The sequence below is a fragment of the Oncorhynchus kisutch genome, unplaced genomic scaffold (genome assembly GCF_002021735.2).
Source record: "Oncorhynchus kisutch isolate 150728-3 unplaced genomic scaffold, Okis_V2 scaffold1615, whole genome shotgun sequence".
NCBI lineage: Eukaryota > Metazoa > Chordata > Actinopteri > Salmoniformes > Salmonidae > Oncorhynchus > Oncorhynchus kisutch.
The window spans coordinates 39890-50332 of NW_022263560.1; the positions used below are offsets into that span (position 1 = coordinate 39890).

General features: G+C 39.4%; 14 non-coding genes across 14 annotated transcripts; all 14 read left to right on the plus strand.

The window, feature by feature from the left end:
- Positions 1 to 268: 268 nt before the first annotated feature.
- trnar-acg (transfer RNA arginine (anticodon ACG)) lies at positions 269 to 341 on the plus strand. The gene has a single exon. It is a non-coding gene; the product is annotated as a tRNA-Arg (tRNA).
- Positions 342 to 551: 210 nt separating this feature from the next.
- Positions 552 to 623, plus strand: trnae-uuc (transfer RNA glutamic acid (anticodon UUC)). Its single transcript has one exon. It is a non-coding gene; the product is annotated as a tRNA-Glu (tRNA).
- A 610-nt stretch (positions 624 to 1233) lies between these two features.
- On the plus strand, positions 1234 to 1306 carry trnar-acg (transfer RNA arginine (anticodon ACG)). The gene has a single exon. It is a non-coding gene; the product is annotated as a tRNA-Arg (tRNA).
- Positions 1307 to 1516: 210 nt separating this feature from the next.
- Positions 1517 to 1588, plus strand: trnae-uuc (transfer RNA glutamic acid (anticodon UUC)). Its single transcript has one exon. It is a non-coding gene; the product is annotated as a tRNA-Glu (tRNA).
- A 610-nt stretch (positions 1589 to 2198) lies between these two features.
- On the plus strand, positions 2199 to 2271 carry trnar-acg (transfer RNA arginine (anticodon ACG)). Its single transcript has one exon. It is a non-coding gene; the product is annotated as a tRNA-Arg (tRNA).
- A 210-nt stretch (positions 2272 to 2481) lies between these two features.
- Positions 2482 to 2553, plus strand: trnae-uuc (transfer RNA glutamic acid (anticodon UUC)). Its single transcript has one exon. It is a non-coding gene; the product is annotated as a tRNA-Glu (tRNA).
- A 604-nt stretch (positions 2554 to 3157) lies between these two features.
- On the plus strand, positions 3158 to 3229 carry trnae-uuc (transfer RNA glutamic acid (anticodon UUC)). Its single transcript has one exon. It is a non-coding gene; the product is annotated as a tRNA-Glu (tRNA).
- Positions 3230 to 3833: 604 nt separating this feature from the next.
- On the plus strand, positions 3834 to 3905 carry trnae-uuc (transfer RNA glutamic acid (anticodon UUC)). Its single transcript has one exon. It is a non-coding gene; the product is annotated as a tRNA-Glu (tRNA).
- A 1263-nt stretch (positions 3906 to 5168) lies between these two features.
- trnae-uuc (transfer RNA glutamic acid (anticodon UUC)) lies at positions 5169 to 5240 on the plus strand. The gene has a single exon. It is a non-coding gene; the product is annotated as a tRNA-Glu (tRNA).
- A 604-nt stretch (positions 5241 to 5844) lies between these two features.
- On the plus strand, positions 5845 to 5917 carry trnar-acg (transfer RNA arginine (anticodon ACG)). The gene has a single exon. It is a non-coding gene; the product is annotated as a tRNA-Arg (tRNA).
- A 210-nt stretch (positions 5918 to 6127) lies between these two features.
- trnae-uuc (transfer RNA glutamic acid (anticodon UUC)) lies at positions 6128 to 6199 on the plus strand. The gene has a single exon. It is a non-coding gene; the product is annotated as a tRNA-Glu (tRNA).
- A 1263-nt stretch (positions 6200 to 7462) lies between these two features.
- trnae-uuc (transfer RNA glutamic acid (anticodon UUC)) lies at positions 7463 to 7534 on the plus strand. The gene has a single exon. It is a non-coding gene; the product is annotated as a tRNA-Glu (tRNA).
- Positions 7535 to 8137: 603 nt separating this feature from the next.
- trnar-acg (transfer RNA arginine (anticodon ACG)) lies at positions 8138 to 8210 on the plus strand. Its single transcript has one exon. It is a non-coding gene; the product is annotated as a tRNA-Arg (tRNA).
- Positions 8211 to 8420: 210 nt separating this feature from the next.
- On the plus strand, positions 8421 to 8492 carry trnae-uuc (transfer RNA glutamic acid (anticodon UUC)). Its single transcript has one exon. It is a non-coding gene; the product is annotated as a tRNA-Glu (tRNA).
- The last annotated feature ends 1951 nt before the right edge of the window (positions 8493 to 10443 follow it).

The following is a 10443-nucleotide window of genomic DNA, read 5'->3' on the forward strand; positions in this document are numbered from 1 at the left end:
TTTAAATGGCAGCAGAATCACACAACACAACAATATTCCCCAAGCAACAGGAAATGTGACATGTTTTGTAGATTCATAATTTACAAGACTTTTTAAACATTGATACACTTCAAGTTTGCATTTCTTGCTCTGCAGTAAAATTCATGTAACAACAGGAGGATCAAATTAAGATATGCATCTGAAACAGAAAACCAAGGAACCTTGTTGTTGACAGACGCTATGACTGTGTACACTGGTCTAGCTGTGACCTGACTTCAGCTTAGATGTGGGGCCATTGGCGCAATGGATAACGTGTCTGACTACGGATCAGAAGATTCTAGGTTCGACTCCTGGCTGGCTCAATACTTTATTTAATTGATTGAAATCAAGCTGGGAATGATACTGTATACCTTTCAGTGCTTCTGGCTGTTCTCACTTCAAACACATTTTAGACGGATTTCATCTGGACATTCCCCATCATCTCTGAGAAAAATGATGGAGCTTTGAAATCCAACAGGCATAATGTCAACATTAAAAGATTTGTCTGTGATGTGTATTTTAAGTATGTGTCTTCCCATATGGTCTAGCGGTTAGGATTCCTGGTTTTCACCCAGGTGGCCTGGGTTCAACTCCCGGTATGGGAAAGAATATCTTGTCATAAGGTATGCAGTTGTGTAACAACAGATGCTGCATTTTAACTGGCACCAGTTTCACACAACACAACAATATTCCCTCAGCAACAGGAAATTTGACATGTTATGTATATTCAAATTATACAAGGCTTTTTAAACGTTGAATACACTTCATGGCTGCATTTCTTGCTCTGCAGTAAAATTCATGCGACAACAGCAAGATCAAATTAAGATATGCATCTGTAACAGAAATCGCAAGGAACCTTGTCGCTGACAGACTCTATCAGCGACAAGGTCGCTGGGAAAGAACATCTTGTCATTTGTGATGCACTTGTGTAAGAACAGATACCACATTTTAAATGGCAGCAGAATCACACAACACAACAATATTCCCTAAGCAACAGGAAATGTGACATGTTTTGTAGATTCATAATTTACAATACTTTTTAAACATTGATACACTTCAAGTTTGCATTTCTTGCTCTGCAGTAAAATTCATGTAACAACAGGAGGATCAAATTAAGATATGCATCTGAAACAGAACACCAAGGAACCTTGTTGTTGACAGACGCTATGACTGTGTATACTGATCTAGCTGTGACCTGACTTCAGCTTAGATGTGGGGTCAGTGGCGCAATGGATAACGTGTCCGACTACGGATCAGAAGATTCTAGGTTCGACTCCTGGCTGCCTCAATACTTTATTTAATTGATTGAAATCAAGCTGGGAATGATACTGTATACCTTTCAGTGCTTCTGGCTGTTCTCACTTCAAACACGTTTTAGACGGATTTCATCTGGACATTCCCCATCATCTCTGAGAAAAAAGATGGAGCTTTGAAATTCAACAAGCATAATGTCAACATTTAAAGATTTGTCTGTGATGTGTATTTTAAGTATGTGTCTTCCCATATGGTCTAGCGGTTAGGATTCCTAGTTTTCACCCAGGTGGCCCGGGTTCAACTCCCGGTATGGGAAAGAATGTCTTGTCATCAGTTACGCAGTTGTGTAAGAACAGATGCTGCATTTGAACTGGCAGCAGTTTCACACAACACAACAATATTCCCTCAGCAACTGGAAATTTGACATGTTATGTAGATTCAAATTATACAAGGCTTTTTAAACGTTGAATACACTTCATGGCTGCATTTCTTGCTCTGCAGTAAAATTCATGCGACAACAGCAAGATCAAATTAAGATATGCATCTGTAACAGAAATCGCAAGGAACCTTGTCGCTGACAGACTCTATCAGCGACAAGGTCGCTGGGAAAGAACATCTTGTCATTTGTGATGCACTTGTGTAATAACAGATACCACATTTTAAATGGCAGCAGAATCACACAACACAACAATATTCCCCAAGCAACAGGAAATGTGACATGTTTTGTAGATTCATAATTTACAAGACTTTTTAAACATTGATACACTTCAAGTTTGCATTTCTTGCTCTGCAGTAAAATTCATGTAACAACAGGAGGATCAAATTAAGATATGCATCTGAAACAGAAAACCAAGGAACCTTGTTGTTGACAGACGCTATGACTGTGTACACTGGTCTAGCTGTGACCTGACTTCAGCTTAGATGTGGGGCCAGTGGCGCAATGGATAACGTGTCTGACTACGGATCAGAAGATTCTAGGTTCGACTCCTGGCTGGCTCAATACTTTATTTAATTGATTGAAATCAAGCTGGGAATGATACTGTATACCTTTCAGTGCTTCTGGCTGTTCTCACTTCAAACACATTTTAGACGGATTTCATCTGGACATTCCCCATCATCTCTGAGAAAAATGATGGAGCTTTGAAATCCAACAGGCATAATGTCAACATTTAAAGATTTGTCTGTGATGTGTATTTTAAGTATGTGTCTTCCCATATGGTCTAGCGGTTAGGATTCCTGGTTTTCACCCAGGTGGCCCGGGTTCAACTCCCGGTATGGGAAAGAATATCTTTTCATTAGGTACTCAGTTGTGTAACAACAGATGCTGCATTTTAACTGGCAGCAGTTTCACACAACACAACAATATTCCCTCAGCAACAGGAAATGTGACATGTTATGTAGATTCAAATTATACAAGGCTTTTTAAACGTTGAATACACTTCATGGCTGCATTTCTTGCTCTGCAGTAAAATTCATGCGACAACAGGAAGATCAAATTAAGATATGCATCTGTAACAGAAATCCCAAGGAACCTTGTCGCTGACAGACACTATGACTGTGTATACTGGCCTAGGTGTGACCTGACTTCAGCTTGGCAGTGCGGCCAGTTGCACAATGGATAACGTGTCTGATAACAGGTCAGAAGATTGAATATTTGACTCCTGTTTGGTTCAAAACTAGATTTATTTGACCAAAATCAAGCTGGGAGAAATACTGTATACTTTTCATTGTGTCTGGCAGTTCTCGATTCAAACACATTTTAGACTGATTTTATATGGGACTTTTCCCCAACATCTCTGACAAAAAAGATGGAGCTTGTAATTACAACAAGCATCATTTCAATGTTTATGGATTTGTCTATGATGTGTATTTTCAGTATGTGTCTTCCCATATGGTCTAGCGGTTAGGATTCCTGGTTTTCACCCAGGTGGCCTGGGTTCAACTCCCGGTATGGGAAAGAATATCTTGTCATTAGGTACGCAGCTGTGTAACAACAGATGCTGCATTTTAACTGGCAGCAGTTTCACACAACACAACAATATTCCCTCAGCAACAGGAAATGTGACATGTTATGTAGATTCACATTATACAAGGCTTTTTAAACGTTGAATACACTTCATGGCTGCATTTCTTGCTCTGCAGTAAAATTCATGCGACAACAGGAAGATCAAATTAAGATATGCATCTGTAACAGAAATCCCAAGGAACCTTGTCGCTGACAGACACTATGACTGTGTATACTGGCCTAGGTGTGACCTGACTTCAGCTTGGCCGTGCGGCCAGTTGCACAATGGATAACGTGTCTGATAACAGGTCAGAAGATTGAATATTTGACTCCTGTTTGGTTCAAAACTAGATTTATTTGACCAAAATCAAGCTGGGAAAAATACTGTATACTTTTCATTGTGTCTGGCAGTTCTCGATTCAAACACATTTTAGACTGATTTTATATGGGACTTTTCCCCAACATCTCTGACAAAAAAGATGGAGCTTGTAATTACAACAAGCATCATTTCAATGTTTATGGATTTGTCTATGATGTGTATTTTCAGTATGTGTCTTCCCATATGGTCTAGCGGTTAGGATTCCTGGTTTTCACCCAGATGTCCTGGGTTCAACTCCCGGTATGGGAAAGAATATCTTGTCATTAGGTACGCAGCTGTGTAACAACAGATGCTGCATTTTAACTGGCAGCAGTTTCACACAACACAACAATATTCCCTCAGCAACAGGAAATGTGACATGTTATGTAGATTCAGATTATACAAGGCTTTTTAAACGTTGAATACACTTCATTGCTGCATTTCTTGCTCTCCAGTAAAATTCATGCGACAACAGGAAGATCAAATTAAGATATGCATCTGTAACAGAAATCCCAAGGAACCTTGTCGCTGACAGACACTATGACTGTGTATACTGGCCTAGGTGTGACCTGACTTCAGCTTGGCCGTGCGGCCAGTTTCACCATGGATAACGTGTCTGATAACAGGTCGGAAGATTGAATATTTGACTCCTGTTTGGTTCAAAACTAGATTTATTTGACCAAAATCAAGCTGGGAAAAATACTGTATACTTTTCATTGTGTCTGGCAGTTCTCGATTCAAACACATTTTAGACTGATTTTATATGGGACTTTTCCCAAACATCTCTGAGAAAAAAGATGGAACTTGTAATTACAACAAGCATCATTTCAATGTTTATGGATTTGTCTGTGATGTTTTTTTTAAGTAACTGTCTTCCCATATGGTCTGGCGTTTAGGATTCCTGGTTTTCGCCCGGGTTGAACTCCCAGTATGGGAAAGAACATCTTGTCATTTGTGATGCACTTGTGTAAGAACAGATACCACATTTTAAATGGCAGCAGAATCACACAACACAACAATATTCCCTAAGCAACAGGAAATGTGACATGTTTTGTAGATTCATAATTTACAATACTTTTTAAACATTGATACACTTCAAGTTTGCATTTCTTGCTCTGCAGTAAAATTCATGTAACAACAGGAGGATCAAATTAAGATATGCATCTGAAACAGAAAACCAAGGAACCTTGTTGTTGACAGACGCTATGACTGTGTACACTGGTCTAGCTGTGACCTGACTTCAGCTTAGATGTGGGGTCAGTGGCGCAATGGATAACGTGTCCGACTACGGATCAGAAGATTCTAGGTTTGACTCCTGGCTGCCTCAATACATTAATTGATTGAAATCAAGCTGGGAATGATACTGTATACCTTTCAGTGCTTCTGGCTGTTCTCACTTCAAACACATTTTAGACGGATTTCATCTGGACATTCCCCATCATCTCTGAGAAAAATGATGGAGCTTTGAAATCCAACAGGCATAATGTCAACATTAAAAGATTTGTCTGTGATGTGTATTTTAAGTATGTGTCTTCCCATATGGTCTAGCGGTTAGGATTCCTAGTTTTCACCCAGGTGGCCCGGGTTCAACTCCCGGTATGGGAAATAATATCTTGTCATCAGGTACGCAGTTGTGTAACAACAGATGCTGCATTTGAACTTGCAGCAGTTTCACACAACCCAACAATATTCCCACAGGAAATGTAACATGTTATGTAGATTCAAATTATACAAGACTTTTTAAACGTTGAATACACTTCATTGCTGCATTTCTTGCTCTGCAGTAAAATTCATGCGACAACAGGAAGATCAAATTAAGATATGCATCTGTAACAGAAATCCCAAGGAACCTTGTCGCTGACAGACTCTATCAGCGACAAGGTCGCTGGGAAAGAACATCTTGTCATTTGTGATGCACTTGGGTAAGAACAGATACCACATTTTAAATGGCAGCAGAATCACACAACACAACAATATTCCCCAAGCAACAGGAAATGTGACATGTTTTGTAGATTCATAATTTACAAGACTTTTTAAACATTGATACACTTCAAGTTTGCATTTCTTGCTCTGCAGTAAAATTAATGTAACAACAGGAGGATCAAATTAAGATATGCATCTGAAACAGAAAACCAAGGAACCTTGTTGTTGACAGACGCTATGACTGTGTACACTGGTCTAGCTGTGACCTGACTTCAGCTTAGATGTGGGGCCATTGGCGCAATGGATAACGTGTCTGACTACGGATCAGAAGATTCTAGGTTCGACTCCTGGCTGGCTCAATACTTTATTTAATTGATTGAAATCAAGCTGGGAATGATACTGTATACCTTTCAGTGCTTCTGGCTGTTCTCACTTCAAACACATTTTAGACGGATTTCATCTGGACATTCCCCATCATCTCTGAGAAAAATGATGGAGCTTTGAAATCCAACAGGCATAATGTCAACATTAAAAGATTTGTCTGTGATGTGTATTTTAAGTAGGTGTCTTCCCATATGGTCTAGCGGTTAGGATTCCTGGTTTTCACCCAGGTGGCCCGGGTTCAACTCCCGGTATGGGAAAGAATATCTTGTCATTAGGTACGCAGTTGTGTAATAACAGATGCTGCATTTTAACTGGCAGCAGTTTCACACAACACAACAATATTCCCTCAGCAACAGGAAATGTGACATGTTATGTAGATTCAGATTATACAAGGCTTTTTAAACGTTGAATACACTTCATTGCTGCATTTCTTGCTCTCCAGTAAAATTCATGCGACAACAGGAAGATCAAATTAAGATATGCATCTGTAACAGAAATCCCAAGGAACCTTGTCGCTGACAGACACTATGACTGTGTATACTGGCCTAGGTGTGACCTGACTTCAGCTTGGCCGTGCGGCCAGTTTCACCATGGATAACGTGTCTGATAACAGGTCGGAAGATTGAATATTTGACTCCTGTTTGGTTCAAAACTAGATTTATTTGACCAAAATCAAGCTGGGAAAAATACTGTATACTTTTCATTGTGTCTGGCAGTTCTCGATTCAAACACATTTTAGACTGATTTTATATGGGACTTTTCCCAAACATCTCTGAGAAAAAAGATGGAACTTGTAATTACAACAAGCATCATTTCAATGTTTATGGATTTGTCTGTGATGTTTTTTTTAAGTAACTGTCTTCCCATATGGTCTGGCGTTTAGGATTCCTGGTTTTCGCCCGGGTTGAACTCCCAGTATGGGAAAGAACATCTTGTCATTTGTGATGCACTTGTGTAAGAACAGATACCACATTTTAAATGGCAGCAGAATCACACAACACAACAATATTCCCTAAGCAACAGGAAATGTGACATGTTTTGTAGATTCATAATTTACAATACTTTTTAAACATTGATACACTTCAAGTTTGCATTTCTTGCTCTGCAGTAAAATTCATGTAACAACAGGAGGATCAAATTAAGATATGCATCTGAAACAGAAAACCAAGGAACCTTGTTGTTGACAGACGCTATGACTGTGTACACAGGTCTAGCTGTGACCTGACTTCAGCTTAGATGTGGGGTCAGTGGCGCAATGGATAACGTGTCCGACTACGGATCAGAAGATTCTAGGTTTGACTCCTGGCTGCCTCAATACATTAATTGATTGAAATCAAGCTGGGAATGATACTGTATACCTTTCAGTGCTTCTGGCTGTTCTCACTTCAAACACATTTTAGACGGATTTCATCTGGACATTCCCCATCATCTCTGAGAAAAATGATGGAGCTTTGAAATCCAACAGGCATAATGTCAACATTAAAAGATTTGTCTGTGATGTGTATTTTAAGTATGTGTCTTCCCATATGGTCTAGCGGTTAGGATTCCTAGTTTTCACCCAGGTGGCCCGGGTTCAACTCCCGGTATGGGAAATAATATCTTGTCATCAGGTACGCAGTTGTGTAACAACAGATGCTGCATTTGAACTTGCAGCAGTTTCACACAACCCAACAATATTCCCACAGGAAATGTAACATGTTATGTAGATTCAAATTATACAAGACTTTTTAAACGTTGAATACACTTCATTGCTGCATTTCTTGCTCTGCAGTAAAATTCATGCGACAACAGGAAGATCAAATTAAGATATGCATCTGTAACAGAAATCCCAAGGAACCTTGTCGCTGACAGACTCTATCAGCGACAAGGTCGCTGGGAAAGAACATCTTGTCATTTGTGATGCACTTGGGTAAGAACAGCTACCACATTTTAAATGGCAGCAGAATCACACAACACAACAATATTCCCCAAGCAACAGGAAATGTGACATGTTTTGTAGATTCATAATTTACAAGACTTTTAAACATTGATACACTTCAAGTTTGCATTTCTTGCTCTGCAGTAAAATTAATGTAACAACAGGAGGATCAAATTAAGATATGCATCTGAAACAGAAAACCAAGGAACCTTGTTGTTGACAGACGCTATGACTGTGTACACTGGTCTAGCTGTGACCTGACTTCAGCTTAGATGTGGGGCCATTGGCGCAATGGATAACGTGTCTGACTACGGATCAGAAGATTCTAGGTTCGACTCCTGGCTGGCTCAATACTTTATTTAATTGATTGAAATCAAGCTGGGAATGATACTGTATACCTTTCAGTGCTTCTGGCTGTTCTCACTTCAAACACATTTTAGACGGATTTCATCTGGACATTCCCCATCATCTCTGAGAAAAATGATGGAGCTTTGAAATCCAACAGGCATAATGTCAACATTAAAAGATTTGTCTGTGATGTGTATTTTAAGTAGGTGTCTTCCCATATGGTCTAGCGGTTAGGATTCCTGGTTTTCACCCAGGTGGCCCGGGTTCAACTCCCGGTATGGGAAAGAATATCTTGTCATTAGGTACGCAGTTGTGTAATAACAGATGCTGCATTTTAACTGGCAGCAGTTTCACACAACACAACAATATTCCCTCAGCAACAGGAAATGTGACATGTTATGTAGATTCAGATTATACAAGGCTTTTTAAACGTTGAATACACTTCATTGCTGCATTTCTTGCTCTCCAGTAAAATTCATGCGACAACAGGAAGATCAAATTAAGATATGCATCTGTAACAGAAATCCCAAGGAACCTTGTCGCTGACAGACACTATGACTGTGTATACTGGCCTAGGTGTGACCTGACTTCAGCTTGGCCGTGCGGCCAGTTTCACCATGGATAACGTGTCTGATAACAGGTCGGAAGATTGAATATTTGACTCCTGTTTGGTTCAAAACTAGATTTATTTGACCAAATCAAGCTGGGAAAAATACTGTATACTTTCATTGTGTCTGGCAGTTCTCGATTCAAACACATTTAGACTGATTTTATATGGGACTTTTCCCAAACATCTCTGAGAAAAAGATGGACTTGTAATTACAACAAGCATCATTTCAATGTTTATGGATTTGTCTGTGATGTTTTTTTTAAGTAACTGTCTTCCATATGGTCTGGCGTTTAGGATTCCTGGTTTTCGCCGGGTTGAACTCCCAGTATGGGAAAGAACATCTTGTCATTTGTGATGCACTTGTGTAAGAACAGATACCACTTTTACATGGCAGCAGAATCACACACACAACAATATTCCCTAAGCAACGGAAATGTGACATGTTTTGTAGATTCATAATTTACATACTTTTTACACATTGATACACTTCAAGTTTGCATTTCTTGCTCTGCAGTAAAATCATGTAACAACAGGAGGATCAAATTAAGATATGCATCTGAAACAGAAAACCAAGGACCTTGTTGTTGACAGACGCTATGACTGTGTACACTGGTCTAGCTGTGACCTGACTTCAGCTTAGATGTGGGGTCAGTGGCGCAATGGATAACGTGTCCGACTACGGATCAGAAGATTCTAGTTTGACTCCTGGCTGCCTCAATACATTAATTGATTGAAATCAAGCTGGGAATGATACTGTATACCTTTCAGTGCTTCTGGCTGTTCTCACTTCAACACATTTTAGACGGATTTCATCTGGACATTCCCCATCATCTCTGAGAAAATGATTGGAGCTTTTGAAATTCAACAAGCATAATGTCAACATTTAAAGATTTGTCTGTGATGTGTATTTTACAGTATGTATCTTCCCATATGGTCTTAGCGGTTTAGGATTCCTAGTTTCACCCAGGTGGCCCGTGTTCAACTCCCGGTATGGGAAAGAAGTCTTTGTCATCAGTTACGCAGTTGTGTAAAGAACAGATGCTGCATTTAACTGCAGCAGTTTCACACACAAACAATATTCCCACAGGAAATGTAACATGTTATGTAGATTCAAATTATACAAGGCTTTTTTAAACGTTGAATACACTTTCATGGCTCCATTTCTTGCTCTGCAGTAAAATTCATGCGACAACAGGAAGATCATATTAAGATATTGCATCTGTAACATAAATCCCAAGGTACCTTGTCGCTGACAGACACTATGACTGTGTATACTGGCCTAGGGTGTGACCTGACTTCAGCTTGGCCGTGCGGACAGTTGCACAATGGATAACGTGTCTGATAACAGGTCAGAAGATTGAATATTTTGATTCCTGTTTGGTTCAAAACTAGATTTATTTGACCAAAATCAAGCTGGGAAAAATACTGTATACTTTTCATTGTTGTCTGGCAGTTCATCGATTCAAACACATTTTAGACTGATTTTATATGGGACTTTTCCCCAACATCTCTGAGAAAAAAGATGGAGCTTGTAATTACAACAAGCAACATTTCAATGTTTATGGATTGTTCTGTGATGTTTTTTTAAGTAACTGTCTTCCCATATGGTCTGCGGTTAGGATTCC